At 36.7% G+C, this 25,488-nt stretch overlaps 1 long non-coding RNA gene across 7 annotated transcripts in view; it reads right to left on the bottom strand.

The window, feature by feature from the left end:
• LOC139961426 (uncharacterized) overlaps nucleotides 1–25,488 on the bottom strand; it is a 99,400-nt gene that overhangs the window by 46,927 nt on the left and 26,985 nt on the right. For 6 of the 7 annotated variants that reach the window (XR_011790882.1, XR_011790883.1, XR_011790879.1 and 3 more), the window contains one exon: nucleotides 20,802–21,075. This is a non-coding gene — a long non-coding RNA (uncharacterized lncRNA). Of the gene's footprint in view, nucleotides 1–20,801; nucleotides 21,076–23,395; nucleotides 23,415–25,488 lie in introns of those variants that run through there. The other variant, XR_011790884.1, reaches the window with a different exon arrangement.

Below are 25,488 nucleotides of genomic sequence, written 5' to 3'. Positions count from 1 at the left end.
GGAAAGAAATTTATATTCTGTTGCCCTTATGGCGCGAACGATTTACCGTAAAATCACTGCGACCGCCCATATCTGCATGTTCATTACACAACTGTAACCTATATATACTCATATCATCCACTTTTTTTACCCAATATCACAGAGGAAACGTCTGAAAACACCTGTTTATTCATTGCAATTGAAGGAAATGACACAATTTTGCAAGCTACATCGGTAAGACAGAAAGAAAGATACTGTACTATTCAAGAGAATGGACCTAACACAGGCTAGCCACGAAAGTGAAAGTAGTCATAGGCCTAACGGTCGTAAACAAAACAGAGAGATTTGATTGGCGCATGATCTGTTGGGCGGGGCTTGCAAATTTTGATTGAAGTTTGTAGAACCTACGAACTTGTTAAAAAACCTTGCAAATTTAATTCAGCTCAAAATGTTTAATGACAGATAACTCAATAAAAATGATTATTAATATGAAAACTGCATAGAACGGTGTTATTTTCAATGAGCTGTTAGGGCAGTTAGCTGGGAAGGTTGAAGTTAAAATTTGGCAAACACACATTGAGACCTTAACATCAAGGCCATATATATACAGTAGTCAAGCTAATTTTTCGTGCATTCTAAGCATTGAAGTTTGATGGGTGGGGTGGGGGGGCTCTGTTGGGTCTTCATAGAAGAACCAGGGTCGTGGGCTTAAGAGTTTGCGGACTGCTGCTCTTTATTGTCTACAATGAAGCATTCCATCACGGAGGCTGACGTACATTACGAACAAACATAAAAATGTCTGCAAAAAGAAGCAATTTACAAAGGTTAGATAATCACTCTCAAAAACATCACAATACCATCTCTGTAAAGTCATAGATCTTACATAATGTAGTCTGGGAAACCAGATTGTGAAACTGGGATTGCATCTTTGTGACTAACCTCACAATAAATACTTGGAAAGGTTGTGCAATTGTGTAACCCTCCCAAAAAACACAGACTTTCATTTCTTTAGCACCGTCACTTAATTATTTCAAGCAAGCTTCTCTGTCAGAGTTCATTGTAATTAAAGGCAAGGTTATTATGTTTTCATCACGGGAGGTGGATAAGGTTGATCTTTGTCAATAAGTGAAAGTAAAAATTACTTATTGGTTAAGGGTAGCACTATGAAGTATCAATCACAACCTGGTAGACTCGATCAAGAAGTGGGTGTACAGATAAGGAAAAATAGAACACTTGAAATGACGTAGTAATCTCGCTATCAATAATTGTTTAATTTTAGTGTGCAAAAGGTTTTGATACCCTTTAAATAGCTACTTACTTCATATACTGTGCAATCTAGCTGACTTGGCAATGCCAGAGGAATATCAGATATTTAAACCCACTTCCCCCCCCCCACCGCCCCTCTCCATGCTTTTCTTTGTTTTTATCAAAAGGTACTCGCCAAATCTGTTTGGACTTTCACAGACTCTGAGAAGAATTCATTAAGCTATAAATGTTTTACAAAATAATCAGTGCACGGTTGGAGTCTATGTTGCATCTGGCACACGTGCAAGATAAGTAAAGGTTCCTACCATCTTCAATCAGTTAAGGAGTTTGCTGAACTACCTTACGATCACGTTTAGTAGGCTACGGTTTGGTATTTGTAAATATTAAGAACTTTAAAGGTCATGGGAAGTTTGAAGATCTCTCTTTGACATAGTCTGTGAGGTATATGTTGGACATAAAGTAGGTATACTGATGCATGTGAGTTCCTGCGAGTTCTGGCTTACATACATACATACATACATGAATGTGTTGTTTTGCACATTTGTGGCAGTGAGTCTACAACGCATGGGTTGCGACCCGATGTTTTTTCGATGGGTCGCGAGATCGTTACAGACACCGCACAAACGTGTTTACTTTATCTTACGGTTGGTCAAGGTATTGCTTTAAGTTGGACACAGTGGCCCAGGGTGCCAGGATTGCATTGTCCATTCTTCAGGTACACAGTGATTTACTTGTGGCAGGGAAATAAATCCAACTGTCGCATAAGTAACCATATTCCAGTTGCATTACGATGATAAATTTGACTGAAAAGGGGCGGGGGATGGGGTGGGTGGGGCAGATGACCGCTGACCTAAAGTATTAAAGAAGGGTCCACATAGAATTTAATAATTAAAACCATGCTGTCATGTTGTCCAAACCAATACACACCTACTAACAAATAAATTCTGATTCGGGTGGATGTAATTCCAGCCAGATAAACGTGTTATACGCTCACGGAACAGTAGATTAATTTAGAAGGAAGATGTCTAGTGACCGTGCGGGCCGTTCGGCTAGTGACCGTAGTGGGTCGTTAGGCTAGTGACCATAGTGGGTCGTTGGGGCACAGTGAAAGAATGTTTAACAGTTGTTATAAGCTAGATGGTAGATCGAAGTGGATGCATAAAGGAGAGGTAATAAAGTCAATGTAGAACTTTTTTCCACGGAGTAAACCTCTTTACCACTTGCTTATTGTAACACCAGGTTGTGGCAAACACAATGCAATATGAAGGAGTATCATATACAGTAAAACCTTTCTTATTAATTATAATCAGTACCTGCCTTCCATGGTTCATTATTTTTTTTTATTGACAAAACAAATTTTTGAATGCAGGGCACGAGGAAAATATGTCATATCATGTTTGAGTGCGGCAACTCTCTCGGACGACAAGAAATGCCTCGCTCAGCTCTAAGGGTTATGCTCTATCTGACAGTTCTAACATGCCAGTACAGTGGGTATCAATGTCACTTTCCAAGTATAAGCCACACCAAGTGTAAAGTAACTCCGCTGAGAAAGATGCATGGGATTTACTTCAGATGATAGCTTGGGTATCTGATGTCACCATCTGGTGTGGGCGAGCCCAACCCACAAACACACACGCCCACACACATTCATAAACAGGCATGCAGAGAGTGACACGATCGGTGAACGGATGGTTTGTATTGTCAAGAAAGTTATGCCAGGGTTCGGAATAAGATGAAACGTATAATTACTGGCAGATCCATTTTCATCAAACATTGTAAACGGACAATTTACGTTTCGTTACATACTTTATAAAAAGCTGGTACCTTGCTCCGTTCTGGGAGGAAACTGATTTCTTTTTGTTTTTGGTCTTGTGTACAACGAAATTATCAATATGTCGCAGGCGCGTAGCCAGGAATTTGCCAAGGGAGGGGCGAAACTGTAGATTCGGCATTGCAAACTATCTAAGCGCAGCGCCACCATGTTGGCGCGAAGCATACAAGAAAATTTTGGCTGAAAATGTCTCCCAGATCGCTGGAAATGGCACTTCCCAGGCCTTGTTAGTTGCATCTTAGCATATTCTCTTTTGAAAATACTAGCGATATCATAAAAACATTAAAAATTTTTTTTTTAAATATGCTCAAGGGGGGTGGTGGCCGCCCCCTTCGCCCCCCCCTTCGCTACGCGCCTGATATGTCGAGTGACAACATGTCATTCAGGCAGGAATGGTCCAAATTAGGAGCCGGGAATTGAAATTGATAATGGTTGGCTCTGAATGAACAATTGCAGATGCTCAAATTTTCAATGGATTCGATTAATGCTGAATATAATCAACGAGTATATCTTGCCAATAAATATTTAGGAAACAATGGGTAGGCATGAAACAACGGATACAGTGTTTTTATTCTTCCTAAGTTCCTATACAAATCAATCCAAATGAATTAACAATTAAAAATCTTACATTTGATTACCATTTCCAATGTACTAATAAGCATATTACTAATTAGCCAAATATTTGCCAAATATGTACAGTGAGAATGAGAAAGAAATGGAAGAAGACAAATTTTTCCTTATTTTACATTTTTATCGATAATTAATACTTGATTTTCACTGGCAAAGTCTAAGATACTTAAAGGTTCAATCTGCGTCAAAAGTAGAACAGTGCATTGCAATCATCGACCAGGATGCAGAGCTGCATAAAATGTTGGTTCTACAGAAATAAACCACACTGATGCTCTTAAAATATTTCCAAGTTTGTTGGCCAAGAACAAGATTTGTATTCATCACACCATATTTATGACTGCCTTTTGCCCTGGAAGTGAACTTGAGAACAGTATCTTTAATCTAATAATAAACCATAAATTAGTCTGTCATTTGATCAAGATTTGAAAACTTTCAATAGAGGAAAAGTAAACCATTCATTGGTAACCCGCTTTGCCGAGGAAGAAGGGGGAAGGGGAGGAAAGGGGGGCCGGATGGTCAGGGAAGGGGAAAATGTAGTCCACGGGGAAAGTCATTAAACTAGTTGTAATTTATCTTATCGCCATGTCGACAGGGGTCAGACGAGAGGGCAATGTTTCCTTTTACCTGTGCAAAACCTTATCTCGTTGTTTTTTTTTTCTCCAGTTAAAACCAATAAGAATTATCGTTAACTGGTTGATGACTAATAGGGAGGGAGGAACGATGCCAAGGCCTTGTTATTGTGATCTCCTTTTAACGACAAACTCAATAGGATGTGACTTTTCTAGGACGATTGTGTCAGAGGTAAAGAAGTGGAAAGGATATTGCACACACGCATAAACATACACTGCCCTATTAAAATGTTGGCAATATAATATCTAGAATACCTTAACCTGTCCATAAATAGACTTACAAAAGTTCACGGACAGGTCTCTCTAAAGGGGATACAGAGTGCGCTGATTTTAAACGGCCAGTTTTTTTTTTTTTTCATTTTTCATCCTTCAACTTCCGCAAAGGTTTCATTTGTGAATGCTGATTAAGGTTGTTCGAAGGGCTCACATAACAATCCATATCATGGTTAGAATGTAAAAAATTGACATGGCTGATTGCCCACACGGCATAAAAACACAACCGGTGTCTACTTGGCAATCCTAAAAATGGAAAAAAAAGGAAGTGAAAATTAATCATATTTGTAAAGTGGCACAAAAAATTAAAAACTCTGCGATGAAAGCAAAACAAAATGTTATTCGAGATATGAAAAGGTAAGGGGTTTTTATAACAATATCTGCTAATAGTTAAAAACTGTTGTCTGTGCAATTTTTTCTTGCCATAGTAAACTAGTGCAAAGCTTTCAAGGTCGTCAGAAAATGGCCCCAAGGTTTGGCACGTACATGAAAACTTAGTGGATGTTAAAGAGGCACATTAAACTTCTTTTGCTACAGTTCTATGTTGTTACCATTTGGAAGGACAGCAAAGAAGTCAGAAACCTTTTTCCACCAATATCCAAATTTTTCTTGGAACCGATAGTTTTTCGCTGGGTCAAATCACTTTCTGTCTCGAGTCTACGCATGAGCATCAAATCTCAGTTGTTCGGTCCAATCTTCAAAAACAATGCAGTGAAAAACTGCAATCTGATTTGGGAATTGGGAAATACAACCCTAAACCTTGACTTAAGGAACGGAGTATTGAGAAAAAGATTAAAATATCGCACAGAGATATTTTATGAAAAGATTTTCTCTTTTCAAATATATATTGGCAATCAAGTTGATCCCAATGAAATGCATAACACTCTTTCATTCTTTTGGCATGCTTGCTGGACGGCAGAAGACTACAGAAACAAGGACTTTTTGTGAATTTCTTTGCCAGTATTATAAAGCTTCTACTTGAACCTTCTCCTTCAGTCAAGGGCAATTTTATATAACTTTGGCAGGTGGTTCAAACAATGCCACCACAGCTGCTGAACACTGAACTATAGCAATCACCTGACCAATTTAAAGCAGCACTTTGAATCAATTTGGATATAACATTGACAATAAGCTGTATTAGTTAATACTTTTACATGATCAGTCAAGGCCAGTTAAATCAAACTTTGGCTGGTGGTTCCAACAATATTACAGCAGTAGACTAGTACACTACCACAACAATCACCTGACCAATATTCACCTTCTTGCATTGGCTTCAAATAATGCTTTTTTAATGAAGTTTGACAGCAAAATCCCACAATGCCAGGAAGAGGATGATGATGACCTTACACTGCAGGGTCCATCATGGGGGGGGGGGGGGGCACTGGGTAAGAATCTTACCAGTTTGTAGGCTAGGGTAGATCAGAGTGTGTACGTATTGGAGACAGGTAAGGTCGGAATGAAGAAAAACATTACATTGACCAAATAAGTACACATAAAAACTTATGATAATTTTCACTTTGCCTTTACATGTGTTTTAAGACTACGATGAAAATTCGTCCCTGAAGACAAACAGTTCGGTGAAATGAATCGAGTCCCATAAGCTGACCCGCTGAATTTTCACTTTTGATGATGGAAAAATATACATATAAAACAATCACTGAGCTTTATGAATGAAGTTGAGTATCCCCTCCCTCCCCCTCCCCGCCCCCCCATCAATCACACATGTGTACAAGCTCAGGTTCAAATGAAGTCTGTTTAATACTACATGAAATTGAGATTTCAAATCAATTCTGTCACCAGAGGTCACCAATAAAATAAAATATATGTAAACTGAATAAAAAAATTCTGTTCAGCCTTCTTCTGCTTTAAATTACTACCATGCTAAAATGAAAGCCTAAATTAATCCTTGTCGTTATGCACATCCAAACACCTTGGCCTAGTTGAAGGACAGAACAAAGTATGCACGTGTTATGAATGTATTGGCTTTCAAACAGTTAGGAATGACCAGAGAAGCATATTTAGATAGAATAACTGAGAGAAAAATAACAATAACAATAACAGCACATAACCTCCATAGCAACTGATTGGACACAACGAGGCATGACATGAAAAATGTTTTAGTTCGATCTGCTGATGAAACAAAAAGGACTGCTACCTTTGTTTTGTTGACATGTACAAATCCAACGTTGTTGGCAACAATCGAATAAAAGAAACTTAAGAAACATCATATCAATTTTAATGGTTTTAATAATCTGCAACTATTTAAATAAGCTTGTAAAGGGATCTTCTGATGAAAGTAATATCATGATTCAAAGGAGCTTGTTAAATATAAACACACATGATTTGATCTTCTAAAATTAGCTACAACCCAGATAAAGAAGTTGAAAAGAAGGTCACAGATATTACTGATATTTTCTGCTTCTTAGAATAAGAATAATAAGAAAGGAAAGTAAGTCAACATCATTTTAATGTTAATGGTTTGAAAATCTGCAACTAGTCAAATGTGCTCGCAAGGGATCAATCTTACGACAACAATATCAAGATTCAAAGGAGCTTGTCAAATATAAACATACGTGATTAACTATTCTGTAATTGACAAAAACCCAGATCAAGAAGTTGAAAGGAAGGTCACAGATATTACTCATATGTTTTGATATTTAGAACCAGAATAGGTTCAGTCACGTTACTTTCTGAATAAAATTCTCTACAATTTTTCACCTTTATTTTTAACATTTCCAATATGCCACAGGTAACTACAGTAATTAAATAGTTTTTACACATTTAATCAAAGGACCAACTCCAGTCCCAATTAGGCTAAACAGCTCTGTTATGACAATGTGATAGGTAAGAGGTAACCAATAGACTTTTTCAAACCAGCCTGGTGAAAGGGGGACAGGGTCAGGGAGGGCTACAGCCCCTAGGGTCCAAGTTAATTAAGGTGCCTGGGAAAATATAAGGAATAACATATTCTAAGTTTTATAACCTACTTTAGTAAGAAATGAAGACTTTTTTAATTTTCAGTGTGGCTGGGCCTGGCTCCTGACTCACCTGGTTTCAATATAGGAAACATCTATTTGTGGCATTTTTGCATTGAATTTTATTAAAGCCTATGTTTTAATTTTACCGGTAGAGACATGAATTTAGATCTCAAACTACGACCAGCCTCTGAAATCATGTCTCAAGAGAGGTAAATCAACTCTAGACTTATTGTGGGGCAGGGGGAGGGGGAGGGGGAGGGGAGAGAGGAGGGAGGAGGAGAGGGGAGGAGGGAGGAGGAGAGGGGTTTAAAAATTGCTTACTGAAATTGTTTCACTGTAAGAATACTGCTGCTGTGAGGAGACATGTAAGCAAGCTAGGATACCAAATAAATTATAACAATACAACCAGGACTGACGGCATTGTTTTGTTTTTTTAATCTATGAAACTTATCAAGCTGACTGTTAAGCTCAAAAAGTTATCCTTTATGAACGAGACAAAATGAAGGAAAGTGGCAAAGAAATGTGAATGAAAAACTGGCCGATAAATCTTAAGACTATAGCTGCAGTACCACATCCATGTGAAACGCTCAAAAATTTCGACAAATGTAAAAATTAATGTTTTGGATGAAACCATACAGCACGGTTTAATAAAGCGAAGCCAAAGTGTAGTTAATGATCCCTGAAATATTTACCGAACGCTAAACATAGACCTCCTTCGGGTAATTAAAGGTGAAATCAAACACGCCATTACTATTCTCACTCAGCGTAAATACCAAGCTGTGACAAGGATGGCAAATAAAGACAACTCCATAAGAACAACACTGAAATATACCCAAAACAAACATCTATTACAAAGAATAGATGATTTATTTATAATGGCATCACATATGTTTATGAAATTTGCTCATCATGAACGCCAACGCCATAATCACCATCATCATCATCATCATCATCATCATCGTTGCGTTTCTCTTTTCTAAGATGGGTGGGTGATAGTACATGTGTATTCGATAAAATCAGTGAAATAACAACTTCTCAAGTATGAGAGATATTCAAAACTTCTCTAATCATATTGTGTTTTGCGGGGCTATCAATGAGAAAGTAAGATATTTTTTAGAGCTAATCTTGACTGAGTTCAGCAGTATGATGGGTCAACATTCATTTTAAATGAAAGACAATGTCTAAATATTTCTGATTTTGCTTTCAGCATGTAATATATTAATAATTCACTATGAATCTAACACACAAAAAAAGTGTGACGAAATATCGACAATTAAAACAAGTTCAGTTCGTAACAAAACTCTTAACTGGCTTTGTGCCCAAAAAAAGCGAGGGAGTTGCCAACTCTATTATAAATCTACGCTTGATCAATTTTAGTCTGACTTTGAGTAATATAGGTTGCATATTAGTCTGATCAGAGGGAGGGGAAGGGAGATACAGTCCATGGGTATGGAGTAGATTAGGGGGCTTAGTGGAAAATGGAATAAAGAATTATACATTAATAATATACATATATATATAAGGAAATGTGGAGACTGCAAAAAGGAGGCTGAGCCCAGTGGGGGGGGGAGGAGGGCCGAGCCCGGTAACTAAATTGTCCCCAGGGAAATTGACCTGGCTTGATGCCCCTGACCATGTAACCAAATTGCATTAAAACTGTATACATACGTTTGTCTACTCAACTGGATTTATTTGTGAAAAACTTATTACCTAAAAGGTGAAAAAAGTTACCAAAAAAGCTTGATAATACATGGAACAGTAGATGAAGAGTGGAAATCAATGTTAAAGGGTGTGAAGACTCGCGCAAAAAGAAACGTCTCTTGCCGGTACTCTGACCTAGTTTCAAATGAGGTGCAACAGAAGTGTTAGACACCACCATAGATCCCAGAAAATACGCACACAGCTTGCTACCTTCGGTAATTAGACACTAGTGTACAGTCAGTACATACAGCTGCTATCAATACCCACAGCACAGTGAACAAACGATACAGCGATGGACATCTCAGGTCCAGCTAAAGATAACAAGGTGTCACGTTTCATTACTGTCTGCATTTTGTAGCGACAAGCAGAAAACTTCACTTGCAATCAACGGAAAGTTAACTTTTTCAGAGCGCGGCACTCGGTTTGGGGTGAGTCTTCAATGCCTTTAAGGAGACAGAACTCAGGGAGGAGCCAGGGAAATTCTAAAACGAAAATCAGATTTTCCTACATTTGTGAGACCTTACACAGTGATGAAAAAAATAAAAAGCTGGAATATTCAATATAACTTACAAGGAATAGCAGCTCCCTGCTTTGAAATTAAATTAAACTATATACAGACCATATAGAGTTAACAGTACTGGGTGGAAACAAGTAACACTGCATTGCAACGTGTAGCTTTGCAGAGCTGTAAGATTTAGAAGCCCCAACAAATTGAAGGAAATCTTCCATAAACGATCTATTGGTACAGTTACAAAATGGAAAGGCACCTTAACAAGAGACCCTGATCAATTCCAACCCATACCCCCCCTCCCAACTCTTGCAACGGTCCCTCCCCTTCCAAACACCAATATGACCATGATTGGGAGGTAGGGATTGAAGCAGATCTTTGCTGTTGTGGAGCAAACAGTACTTGTAAGTTCTTCAAGGTAAAGATGGTTATAAAAACTCCATGAAAATCCTGAGTTATGAACACACCTGTCTTGAAACATTGGTATTGTAGGTGGTATAGTGAAATGGAAGATAGGAGAAAAAAAGAGGTCCAAAATGGGAGGGGGGAGGTGGGGTCAGAACATGGCGGGACAGCCAGTAAAAAAGGAAACTCTAAGAGTGAGGGATGGCATAGTCGTGTGGAGACAGGTAAGTGAATATTGATTTAAATTTCTTTATTTGACAACAAATTTATTTATAGTAAATACTGAAAAACAATTTGTGTGAACTATTGAAAATTATTTGTACTTTTTATGCCAAGTCCATTGCATATATCTGTGTTCATTTGTGACCTGATTATGGGTTTTTTTATGCATTTTTTATGGGCATAGGTTTGACTGTTTACTATAGGGACATTCACTCCCAGCATATTCAATACTACTTTAACCGATGGTATTAAGCCATGTACTGTTAATCTTAACTTCTCAAAGGTTATGTGTTTGCTCCCCTTTCACAATTCAGTTCTGATCAAACTTCTCTAAATTTAGATTGATTCCGAAAAAGCCATCGCAAGACTTTCTCGATTAGACGTTATGAGTTTTACGTCTCGGACGGCTCATGTGTTCTGCATTGCTGAAGAAGAGACAGATCTCGAAACGCCTAACTTGCTAATAAGTTGTTGATCAATGCAGAACATGATGTTCTACACATCAAGTCGAGTAATTTAAAGTTACAAAAAATAATGAAAAAAAGGGAGAGAAAGAAATGAAAGTACAACGGTACTACCATTGGCCTGGGAACAGTGCAGTGACCTGCGCACACGTGAATGCATACCGAATAGTACATGGGTAGGGATAGATAAAGATCACACACGGCTGTCATGCGTAAGTCGTAGATTACCGCCGATCTAGGGATAAATGGTGGAAGGAAGCACGCACCATAAATAGGGATTGCCAGACATGCCAATTTATCATTACTAAACATGCATCACATTAGGATACGAATAAGCTGCCCATGCTATACATTCTTTTATAGCTGATCTGAGAAAATTTATACCATTGCAATTTTTAGCTATGTTTGCTTTAATCATGGTAACTTGGTGAAATCAGAGCATATATCGGAGGAGGATAATTAAGAAATAGTGATCGCAAGTTGTGGATGGATCCAAACAGTAAACAGAAACTTGAGTGAAGTGAGATACAAGTTGGTATCTGATGAGTTTGGTTGTCGATGACAACAAATAGAACCATGCAAATTTTTGATTATATATTTATACATGCATACAAAATAATGCTAAAATATGTGTTAAAGATCAGCTTAATTCCTTCACGGACAAACCTGGGTATCATGCTAGTAGCTAGTAGCATTTCCCGACCAAAAAAATATATAATTCTTTTTAAGGGAGCTCACTGTACAGGGATCTAAACCCACGAGTCCTCACTGTCAAAACTTTGTAGTTAAAATTGATTTTACTGTCACAAAATGCTTTTTCCTCTGAATAGAGGAGACATTGAGAGGGCATACAGGGACTGTTACGTAGCTTAGCTCTGTTTTCTTCCATTGTTACAACACATTACCAGCAGCCAACCCATTGTGACAATGATTAAACCAAGAGAATCAGCCGTAAAACAAAGGTTTTCTCCTGTCGTAAAACTGCATGGGAGAAAATCCAAGTGTGTATGATAACGGCTTGTTGACATGAAGTTTCATATAGCCAGCACCCATATCCAGCAAAGGAGGCCCAAAACCCTTTAAGCTTGACTATCAAACACTTCCCACAACTACATATCTGAAATAAGAAATGTTTTAATAGAAACGTAAAATTGGAAATTAAGAGTTCCTCTGTGACTGTTTCGGAAAGGTTATTTATAAATACGGTCGCTGGAAATGTTCACTTGCCTCGTTTCCTTTCATGAGTCCACTAATGAGGTATTGTAAGCTTTTAATTTCCCAACTCTGTCATGTGATCAAGTCAGGTGCCCATGTAGTTAATCTAAGATGGAAATTGTTTCATTTTCATGACTGAGCCAAAAAAGTTGTAACTGACTTTTAACTAGTTGGGTCGCAACTGGTCGCAGCAATTTTTTTTGGAGATAGAATATAGAGGGCAGTATTTCTTTCAACAAAGGGGTACAGCTAGGAAATGATTACAAGTACCAATTAGTGATACATACAGCTTACAACTATACATAGTGTACAACCGATGAGAGTGATTAAAATATTGTGAGCAGGTACTACAGTTATGAGGATCACCCCATGATGCATAGTCATAATGCAGATAAAAGATGAGTAATATATACATCCTGCTATTGTTCAATGGCAATGGCTATGCACAGTTGAAGTATACACACCAACATTTCAAACAATTTTCAAATTTAGAATTCAAAATAATGAAGGACAGAATTATGAACGGTTCATGTCTGTAAAGTTGGCTCTGATGTAATCTCTACCATCTGAATTCAATGCTTGACCAGTACCAATCTGCTCTGGTCCCCACCTGGACCCAATGATCACATCTAGAATAATTGAGATCTCTACTACGATTTCAGCATTGCCACTTGTGCCAGTCCTATAGCCACCACCAACCCCCCCACCTCACCCCCACCATAGGATCATTAGTCACACAAGAGATTAAGTCTATAGCAAGGTTATCATCCTGTTTAAAGAAATATCAGCTAGATGCAAATGACTGCAAGAACATGGGGAAGATGTACTTATGGTAGTAGCAATAATGTCACTAAACTCTACCCTCCCCACCCCCTCCCCTGCCCTCTTACAAGTATATGGCACATATGGTAAATTCTGACAACTATTTATGACATAAATTACACAACTTCTGATTCTTTTCAATTTTGTTTACAATGGTTCTGATGTAAACAAAAAACATATATTTCAATGGAAGTGTATGGTCATGAAACACCGGCAACAAATGTCAGAGCAAGACTGCTCCTTTAATCTGATGATATTAATAATCATATTAAACCACACAAGTAATAAGGATATCATACAGAGTTTATAATTTTAACAACAATATGTTATTCTTCCTCTCTCTCTTTCCATGTAGTGCTATTATTACAAATTATATCTTTCACAACATGCATGTCACCAGGATGTAACACAACAACCAATGACCCAATGACCAGTAGTCTGCAATCCATCTCTAAATCATCTGACTTTGTAAGGTGACTAAGAAGGAGAGAACAAACCCTTTTCTTGATGTGACTGGATTTCTCTTCCCAGAAATGACTGTGTGTCCTATGTAATACTTCTCATTGGATATTGTCAGTGACATGGCCATAAAACATAGCCATGTGCCTGATAAATCACGTGGATAAAAGTCTTCACGTGGATGTAAGTGTTGAGGGTCTCGTGTCAATCAGACACAATTGTGCATGTGATCACAGTTGTTCTAAAAGTTCCAGGTAGCTCTGTACCGGCACGTGAAACCAGCAAGTGTGTTCGATGAGATTATCGTGATGAATTCCCTGCTACTGTTTATGGCTCCTTTAGTAAGGAACACTAAGACAGTTTGGAAAAGTTTTTGTTGTATTGTTGTGTTTGATGCGATATATATAGCCCCATGTATTCTCTGTGTTGCAGATATCGCTGTTAATTCATTACAGATACAAACAAACAGCTCTGTTTGATATCAAAATGTTTGTGTTGGATACAAATAGCCTCATGTATTCTCTGTGTAGGTACAGAGATGACTGTTAATTAATTACAGAAACAAACAAACAGACGGACGGACCATTTGGAACGATATCATAATGTGTTGTTTTTCTTGAAAGATTCCTTGCTATAAATATGTATAGGTATGACTCTGGTAAATAAAACAAACAAAAACAAAAACAACCACATACAAACAAACAAACAGTTTGGAATGATATATAATTGTAATGCTTGTTTTTAATAAAGTATTCAGATGTATTTCTTGGTACAAAGGTATGACTCAAAAACAAACAACAAACAATTTGGAATGATATTGCTTGTTTTTAATAAGGTATCCAGATGTAATTCCTTGGTACAAAGGTATGACTCAAAACAAAACAACAGACAGTTTAAATGATATCACCACAATGCTTGTATTTGATGCTAGTAACCTCATGTATTTCTTTGCATAGGCGTAGGAGCCTCATTTGATTTGGGGGGGCTGTAACGACTTGCCCGAAAAATATAACCACAATTTTTTCACGCGCTCCACGCGCATTCAACATGTTAATGTGCATATCATATAGGCATCCATCAGTTATAACATCACCTGCCAATAACATAAAATCATTTTCCGTGTTATTACCCTTCCATATTGGTTAGAATTATTGGCGAAGTCGTTACAACAATAATGATAATAATAATGATATAAGTTTAACCATTGAAAAACACATTGCAAATTCTTCTTCTTTCAGTGGGTGCCAGTGGCGGAGCTAGGGGTATTGGTCGGGGGTGGGTGGAGAGAATGGTCTGTAGGGGCGCTTTTGACACTATCTAAGCGGAGCGCCACCACAGGTTGGCGCGGAGCGTACAGAAATTTTTTGAGTAAAGATACTCCCTAGATCGCCAGAAATGACCTTTTCCAGGCCTTGCTAATTTGCAGATAAACAAAGAATAAATAGGTGTCATCGCCATTTGTCAGAAAATTGCACCAACAAAATGTGACAAATGTCAATAGGTATTTGAGAGCGCAATAAAAAAAGTCAATAATCGCGAATAAGTAAAAAGTGGTAAAAAGCTGAAAGAACGCCAGCAGTCCATTTGAGTCCGTCAGGGGGGCATCCGCCCCTTCTGACTGTATGAACGCTCCGCCACTGGTAGGTGCCCGCAAAATGCTCAGCATATTGCCCAAATTTTCACCAAAAAAATTGAAAAAAATAAATGCAAATTATTATTCTTTCAGTACGTGCCCGAAAAAATTCTCAGCATATTTGCCCGATTGTTTACCAAAATATTTGAAAAACACATTGCAAATTATTCTTCTTTCAGTAGGTGCTTGAAAAATTCTCAGCATATTGCCCGAACTTTCACAAAAAAATTGACAAAACACATTGCAAATTATTATTCTTTCAGTAGATGCCCAAATAATTGTCAGCATATTGCCGAATTTTCACCCCCAAAAAAAATGAAAAACACATTGCAAATTATTATTCTTCCAGTAGGTGCCCGAAAAATTCTCAGCATATTGCCCGAAATTTCACCAAAAAGATTGGTTGGGGGGGCTGCAGCCCCCCCAGCCCCCCACCTCCTACGCCTATGTTTCTGTGCTATAACACAAGCAGTGATTGTTAATTAATTACAGAAACAATAACATACAAAATAGTTTGGCTTAATAACCATCCCGCTTTGTGTCTGATACTAGCCTGGTGCCCTGGTGTTGTCTCCATTATACAGGTGTTACTGTTAATTAATTACAGAAACAAACAAACAGTTGGGAATGATTTTATAACTGCTTATAAAAGTCATCTATAAATGAAAGGAGAATTTGGATTGAAAGGTCCAATATCAGTAAGGTGTGGGGTGGGGTGGGGTGGGGTGGGGTGGGATGGGGAACAGGAGGTGGTGATGAGACATAGGACAAGTGGCATCAATATATATGTTGATTTTGATTTGTATACTGCAAACCACATTATTAGTAATAGTGTGTCACAACATTGTACAATTGAGAAGCCCCAATGCACATATTAATTCTGATATTTATAATATTTATAACTGGAGGCCTGAGGATATTTTAATAGACAGCATGTGGAGGCAACTTTGGGATTCATATCATGATATCAATCATTATTTCCTGAAACTCCTGCCAAACCAGAAATAGTTTTAATTGACTATATACATTTTATGTTCCCAAAATAACAAAAATTTGACTTAATGTGAAAGTCACTCAAACAGTTTCTCTAATGAGCCATCCGCAGTTAGTATCTTCTGAGAGTAATATTCCCCTGGGTATCCCCCTGCTGGTAGCTATCACCACAACAGCCTATGGCGAATTAAATGTAACAAATTAGTTTCATGTTGTACAGTATACCCTATTAGGCATATTATGCTTTCAACATTTATCCTGGAATTTACAAGATCATAAACTTATTTTTACGATATTTGAATGCTGTGCAATATTTCCAATTGGTTTTATTCCAATATCAATAACAAAGGACTGATAACAACCACGCACATATATTACTGGGGGTGACAGTAAGGGCAATATAGTATGCTGACTTTATATAAAGTAGAATTTAATTTAAAGTAGAATTTAATTTAAAGTAAATTTGGCAGATGCATGCTTGCAAACTGTTGTTCATACTACAAACTTTGGTGAAGTCTATTATTTCAAATGATGAAGTGATTTTCTTGAATGATTCCTTTTTATTTCATTAATATTGCATTTTTTACCAAAAGGAATAGAGTTTTTGTTTTCTTAAACCAAGATTCACTATCAGGCTGATCCCCCTAGTAACAAAACCTAATTTAAATTTCTTACTATCAACTAACCATCAAATAAACAGTAAAAGGTTAAAACATGACTCTATGAAAGTTTGTTATTTTGGGGTGGGAGGGGGATCGGCCAAAAGGCAGGAATATTCCCTAGATTCTCTTCATGATAACAAGTGTGTGATCAGGGGACTTTCCCTTGACAAGTATTTGCAGTGAACATAACCTAATATTAACAGAGAGCAGGAAATGCAGTAACTGCTACGTGTGAAATTTGGGGTGGAAAAGATTCTCTATAATTAATGAATAACTGGATCACGAAATTATGTCTGTCATGTGGGTGCGATCGATTATATCTGTCACATGTGTACGATTGTGTCTGTCATTCTCACTTATAATGCACAGAATGCTTCCTTCATATCCATCTCTGAAGTAAGAAGATCTTGAGGTAAGTATTTCCTACAGCCCTTTTTATTTGCACAATTGTTTGAAAGAGAAAGCAAATGCCCAAGAAACAGATAAATAATACTGATTTCATAGATGTTGGGCTTCTTCTATGGGCGGTTTTATGCAAACTTACGAAGGTCATGTATAAGCTGTTCCAGTAGCGTCTAAAAACAGGTCTGTCCCTGGGGAAAAAAGTCAGCCGGGCCCCAACTGGAACATTTTCATGTTTCCTTTAAGTATACCTGAAAATGAGGACAAATTGTTGTTCATCCCGTATATCTCTGGGCCTCCCTTATTGACCGTTCCCCTTGCTGTAACCCGTGCCCCCCTCCCACCTTTGTCAGGCCTGGGTTGCTCTTACATCAATGAGAGGCTGAGCTGATATCTGTGTGCTTTTGTGGATTTTAGCGGGCGTTCTCCGTGTGGATTCCTCCCCCACCCCTCCTGATGTATATTCCACACAGTGAGGAAATAACCTCAAACCCCCAACAAATAAAACCTCAATATCCCCCTAATGAATATTCAACACCTCTTACTAATACTCAACTCCATGTGTACATTTTCTTAGTCACCACAACATTAGCATGACCTGTTTTGATACCGTACCTCACAAAGACACGAACAAAGATAAAGCGAGGTTACCAACTTTATAGATTCTGTTATCTACAAGTTATCTACAAGTTATCTGAATATTCAAGTTATCTGAATATTCAACACCCCAAACAAATATTCAACTCCATGTGTACATTTTCTTAGTCATCACAACATTAGCATGACCTGTTTAGATTCCGTACATCACAAAGACACGAACATAAATATAGCGAGGTTACCAATTTATAGATTCCGTTATCTACAAGTTATCTTTCGCTTGACTTTATTGATATCATAAAAGTCCCTGGGAAATAGGAACATTAAAAAAAGAGGTCTTTGATTGTTTGCTAACCCTGTCAACGTTACAAATAGCGCAGCGTCATTCACTAGCGGCCGTTCAACTGACGAGAGAGAACGAGAACTTTGAAACCACTTCAGTGATTACGGGAATACCTGGAAACAATATGAACCATCACTCAAAGTTACAATCACGAGACTGCCAACAGATAAATTATCATGATAGCTGGGTAGCGATTGTACTTGATGATTCTCACATAGCGATAAATTTAAAAACTCTAGGCACATCATCTATAAACATTTCCCAATATCTCGCACATATAAAGCACGCCACCCAGTGTACGGTGATGTGTAATTCACTTCCATAGGAAAATTTGTCATGTCTATACCTCCAGGCAGAATTATGCATTTTAATTTCAACGAGAGAAACTTTAAAAAGGAAATGACAAGCCATGATATATACTTCACTGCTCGATGCACAACCTTTGCCTTGTTTTATTATTAAATAGAATAAATCAACATCAAGCAATATGTCTTAATCAAGCTATGAATTTGTGAGTGAACAGGAGTTATAGATATTAACAAATACAGGACAAATTTTGAAGGAGTTTCTTTTATCTGGTTTTCCCTAAGACAACCTGATCTAACTTTTTGGCTGTGGGACAGCAAAGTTGGTTGCCCTAACCTCACCCCCCCCCCAACCAAAAAAAAAAGGTTTCAAAATAACATAGCTAAAATGTACACTCTAGGTTTGCTAAACATAACACACTTAAAACCAGCTTTAGGCTTTATTTCAGCATCTCTGTACAGTAATGGAGGAAGACACCCATTTATCATGTGACCTATTTGCATACATGCGCAATGCAATCTGAATTTGATGTTAACAAACCAGTGAATAAACACACATATATATATATGTATTATGTGTGTGTATACATATATATATATATATATATATATATATATATATATATATATATGTATATGTATAAGTATATATATATATATATATATATCTATATATATATATATATATATATATATATCTATATATATATATATATATATATATATATATATATATATATATATATATATATATATATATATATATATTTGTTAAACGGTAATCTCTATTTGGACACTGAACATAACTTTTTAATGCACCAAGCAATTTACAAGCAAACAAGAATTATTCCTATTGTTTTATTCCTCTGAAAGACCATGGAGCAACAAAGCTATAAATATTGTCTACACATGCTAGAAGCTAGATGCATCTGTACACTAATGCAAACTACCTGACAGCACAGGGAGATGCACACACGAACAAAAAATGAAAAAGTAAAAATAGTACAATTGAAGCCTTGACAATGTGATGATATATGGAGAGGTTGGAAAACAATGCCAAGTTCAAACATGGAACACTTCAGAATATAGATGGAATAGTGTTAACGTAGTCGAGTTCAAACACAGAACACTTCATATACTAGTCAAATTATTTAAAAACTAAATATACTGGTATCTGTACCAGAAAGACTAAAATTAAACATTGTACTTAAAGGGAGGGGACTCTCTCATCGCAAAGCTGCATGACTTTCAGCCGTCATTCACCTCGGGTGAATAAAGCAGGTTTATGGTGCATATAAAAAAATTATGTACCATATTTCCTGTAAGCAAGTCATGGCACTCTGGCAGTTGAGTGTGTGATCAGGTGTAATGCTCTAAACAGGGACAGTGCCCACACTAGAGATTGGTAGGAAAATCTCACCTTATCACGATAAAGATGGCCACCTTGGCCTATTTACAGCAGATTTTGCAAAAAGTCTTCGAAAAGTAGACCCTGATCAAACTATCAACGCAATTCATTTGGAAAAGTGAGAAATAATAAAGGGTATCAACTCTCCTTTGATATGATAGGTCGATGGGCAAATGTAAGATCCAAGGAAAAAGCGTGTATTTCCCGTTGGATATTCATTGCAAAGACAAGAGAAAAAAATGATCATGGATGAATTTCCCTAAATTTCTCTGAAATATTCAAACAAAAACAGGACTCAGAGGAGGTATGCAGGAAGCATTAAGACCGAGTGAGGGGGCTCACTATCGGAACAGCATACTTTTATCGTGACGGGTGTCCCCACGCTTTTCAAGTGGGCTGCCAAAGTTCTCTTACAACAATAAAGTAAAAGTGGACAGATTGGATAAAAACACTTGGAGCTCCTGCTGCAATGCTCTTCGGCAAAACGCAATTGTTAGGCCCTTTAATTTCTCAATATATGGGTGATTGCTCAGCTGGTTCTTTAAGGGACCGGGCTTCTCCTGTTATATGAGTAGGTCAGACTAGGTTTGACCAAGACACCTTAAGGGGGGGGGGGGAGGAGAAGGGAGGAGGAGGATGGGGTAGTGGTAGCGGTGTTTTAATGACCAATAATGACCCGTAACATTCAAGACTTAGACAAAAGAGGAAAAAAAGAAAATATAAAAATGCCATCTTTGTTTCATAACTGGTATACAGAGCTGCCCAAATATGTCCGTTATTCCGATAACTCCAAAAGATTATCAACATTTTAAACGACCCGTTTCCTTTCATAAATATCGAGCTGCAGCAAACTACCATGTATCATGAGATACCAGGGTTTACATTTTTTTTGCTTTTATTTCTCAGGTTAGTTAATTTTTAGCCTAAACTGCCAACAACAGGGGGAAGCTACATGTATGTACGAAATTGGTAAGCTGTCTGTTGAATTCCTAAATTGTCTTTGTAAAGAAACTACACAGAAATATCAAAATCTGTTCTATGAAATCAATCAGTCAAGCTGACTTCTCAGAACTCACCCAGGTGTGTATTGTTTAGCAGAGCTCTGTGGACCAGAAAGATTGCCAAGAATGGCAGCCCAGTAAGCCAGTATTGAGTCAGGATGCTCTGCTTGAAAGTGGTAGCTGTTTCAAGGCTTCGGCTTTTTTTTATAACTGACGATATCATGCACGACTGCACGGCATGCATAAACTAAAAGACAGCAGAGGTTCCATACTACACAAGCTGCTACGGTAATCCAACAAAGCCTTATCAGGCATTATGCAATTAGGTACTGACTTCCAAGGATTGAATCTGCAAGAAAAAGAATGCAATACATTTGGTTTGTGGGACACAAACAAAAATCTACATTTAAAGGATGGGTTTAGGCAGCATTTTAGTCTTGATATGTCAGAAAAAAGGAAAACTTAGGACTCCTGGTGAAGGATCTATTTTCTCATCTGTCCAGGTCTGAATGTTAATCCATTGTTTTATAAATTCTGATGATTAATCGGCTCATCTGTCCAAGTCTGAATGTTAATCCATTGTTTTATCAATTCTAATGATTAATCGGCTCATCTGTCCAGGTCTGAATGTTAATCCATTGTTTTATCAATTCTAATGATTAATCGGCTCATCTGACAAGGTCTGAATGTTAATCCATTGTTTTATCAATTCTAATGATTAATCGGCTCATCTGTCCAGGTCTGTATGTTATTTCATTGTTTTATAAATTCTAATGATTAATCGGCTCATCTGACCAGGTCTGAATGTAAATCCATTATTTTATAAATTCTAATGATTAATTAGCTCATCTGTCCAGGTCTGCATGTTAATCCATTGTTTTATAAATTCTAATCATTAACCAAACACATATGCTTTTCACTTTCATAGAAACAACAAGGCACCCCTGGGATGACATTCAGCACCACTTGTCTTTGATAAGTTTGTAGTACACATTGTAAACATGCAATGTAAGGCTGTAACAATCTTAATGTGTTCCCATCAAATTTTCTCGGTTGCATCTAAAGAACTGACCGTATACGGACTGTGTGTTTCATGGCGCTCGACAGCTGTATAAAGGGTCGTTTAACACAAATTATGAGTGTGGTAGAAATACAACCTGGACAATTTCTTTCTTTCTTTCTAACAATCTACAACACATCAAATTAGTTGTGTACCCAAAATCATCTTTTAAGTTAACCCGTTTGTTGCGGTTCTTTCAAATAAGTCGTAGCTCACCTGGAGCAGCCACCAGGTTTGATCAGAATGCTTACGGATAGTAACAACACAAGATAAAGCTTGACGATAAATGTGGTTTTCATTTTGGAAATTGAAAGTACAGTAGTTATGTAAAGAAGGATACATGGTAAATCAGGAAACGAATAGAATGAGTGAATCCTGATCACATGTTTATATTAGAACATTGAATGAAACACTGCCAACTCAATTTTCCAAGTTTTGAACATTGTTGATAGTAAGGTTCTCGACCTCATATCGACCTACATATCAAGAAACAGGCCTTGACAAATACGGTTGCCAACTAGGTCCAACTCACTACAATTTCAAATATATATATATATATATATATGTATATATATATATATATATATATATATATATATTTATATCTATATATATATATACATATACATATAAATATATATATATATATATATATATACATATTATATATATATATGGAACACTAGTAGTTGGTACTCAGAGTTTCACGCGTTGAGCGATCATCAGACAGACAGATAGACAGACAGACATACAGATATAGATATATATAGATAGTATAGTATAGTATATATGTAAGTGCAAATGTGTGTAGTCATGCTCTTACCAGGCTAATTTGCATACAACCCATACCACAGACACTTTATCTTCCTGATCTTGCCGCATGACATAGTATAGCATGTATACTGGTTGTGTGATTTTACAGTAATAGTTGCTTTGTTTAAATGAACAATGTTTTTGGATACAGATCATCCACCAGAGCCACTTACAAGTATATAAACCATTCACACTAAACAAGCCTGTATCAGAGTAATGCCTCTCCGTGAATATACTGTGCAATTGCACTCATGAATATTCTAATGACCGAAATTAACATCAGAATAAATATTCATGTCACAGAATGTCAAAGAATTTACTAACCACATAAATGATCATGATGACTGCTGGCAGCATTTAAGACTTGATTTGTCAACAAACTTGATTTGTCCTAGACTTGATTTGTCAACAAACTTGATTTATCCTAGACTTGATTTGTCCAACAAACAAACAATATTGAATACTGCTGTTGTACCTATTCTGATTTTCAAGATAGTCAGTTTCAAGATGTCTTGATTTGACTGGCTTGCTCCTTTACTAGGCCAAACTGGTAATGATGATGTCAACTTCTCAGTGCAGACCTAAACATTAATGTACATTGATTCTCTTTATAGTTATCATAACTCAACCAAATCATGCTCATCTGTAACTTCATATAAAACAGCAGATAAAACCATTAGATGAAATCCAACAACATTTGTCCTTACCAAATTGAATCCAATGTAAACTTGATAATTGAGGCCTAAAACTTGTATGGTTTTGTATTGAGTTTTGTAGTGCTGCTGTACAAACTTACCTATTAAATGGTCTGTGTGCTAGACTAGTTAGTCCAGCCACTTTTATAATTGATGAGCCTCTGCAGATGTTTAAAAGAGTCATATCTCAAAATTTGATAGTGATATAGAAACGCAACCAGGATTTAAAAGTGCAGTGCCATCTAATCAAAAGTTATTTTGCGCCTATATATTCACCATCATTTTAGTCTTATGTTGTCTCATCTCAAAAGTCAAAAAGCAACCGAAAGTAAAATTTGTACGATTTTCGTAGAAAATCACAATCTGAAAGAAAAGAAGGGTCAATCCCTATAAATGTTTATCTTTTGTTTCATGAAAGTGCATAACTTCACTTTCCTGGAAAAGTTGTCGTATGGGATACTTTCGTAATATATATTTTGTTTTTCTTCAGTATTTTCAGTGTTACGACATGTGGCTTTATCATAAATTGTGTAGCTAATGAGTTTTGTTTTGAAGTTTAAAGTTGAGCTGTTTTTCAGAGTATCTAGGGATGGGAGAGTTGTTCATCAGGATGCATCTCTTTAACACAATTCAGATAATGACATACAAAATAAACTCTTATCATAAACTTGAAATTTCTGAAATAGTTATCTTTCCATTTCATATGATGTCATGCGCATTTATACATGTTGCAACTGTTGTTACCAACTACTTACATTATTCATAACGTCACATGATAGATTCTATATTTTGTTGGTACTCTGCCAAAGGCAGAAGGAATCCGTGCAATGAAGTCCTATGTATGTGTGTACTTGTCTGCGTCAGTTTGGCTTGTATATTACGTACACGATTAAATTTTATAATGAAAAGTACAACGTCGTTGACTTCCGTACTTGTTACTTGGTGTTAGCGCAGGTCTAAGGGCATTTGAGGTCAAAGAGGAGTCAAATTTTGAACACATTGTGAACACAACATAAACTCTTAAAGTTCGATTTGGCAGTTTTGTATGTAAGAACCTCATGATTTCTGTGGAGGTCAGAAGTCAACAGGTTAAAAGACAGAAAAGCTTTCAAACACAGCAAAATAGCAAAACATAAAGCTTGGAGGAACTTTATTTCTTGACAGGCCACAACAAATATTTTAAAAAGTACTTGCCAGTTGGCGACCCATGACTAAAAATCTATCTCCAAAACACAAAATTCAAGTCTAGAGATCTACAACATTAATACTTTCTGTGAACTAAGGTTAGGCACAGACATGGTATATACTGGAAAATTATATTTCTGTGAGGTGTAAAATTTAAACTTTTTCCACTAAAAGTAAAATGATGATGAACAAAGTGAAATATATATGTCGCAGAATCATTAATAAGCAGCTAGGCCTAGTGTCTAATGTGCATACATATATATATATATATATATATATATATATATATATATATATATACATATATATATATATATATATATATATACATATATATATATATATATATATATACATATATATATATATACATATACATATATATATATATAATTGAAATTGTATTGAGTTGGAGAATCCAGAACAGTGAAAAAAACTTCCAGCCTCCAACGGGATTCGAACCCCGGCCTCCCGCTTTATATATGGACACCCTAACAGCTAGGCTATGGACGCTGATTGTATGTTCAGAGGCTCGAAACTGGTAAGGAAGATCATAATTACATTGTAGGCACATGTCAACTGCATTGAACTATGCTAGTTCTGTTTTGGTGACATATTTATATATATATATATATATATATATATATATATATATATATATATATACATATGTATATCGTACAATTGTTTTCAGAGCTGCTAAGCCTGTAGCTGTTGTCACCATAACGACACTTTTTGTTTAAAACTAAGGTTCTTTCATTTGAGTGCAACTTTATAAAGCTATTGCTGAAGCAGACAGGATATTTAACTATTCTCTTAATATTCAAAGTTCAATGAAAAGGGACTCACACCTCATCAAAATTTTAATCATTTATATACAGTACCAGCAGAAATTTTTGAAATGGCATCATTGATGAGACCAGAATTAGACGTGTCAATATCTAAGTCTAGTTCTGCACAGCTTGAATGCTACATCAAACAACGTACAGACTGAGACAAATGCCAATGG

This window comes from Apostichopus japonicus, chromosome 20 (assembly GCF_037975245.1).
Source record: "Apostichopus japonicus isolate 1M-3 chromosome 20, ASM3797524v1, whole genome shotgun sequence".
Taxonomy (NCBI): domain Eukaryota; kingdom Metazoa; phylum Echinodermata; class Holothuroidea; order Aspidochirotida; family Stichopodidae; genus Apostichopus; species Apostichopus japonicus.
Note: the sequence above shows the minus strand (reverse complement) of the source record. Positions and strands in the feature narration are given on the sequence as shown.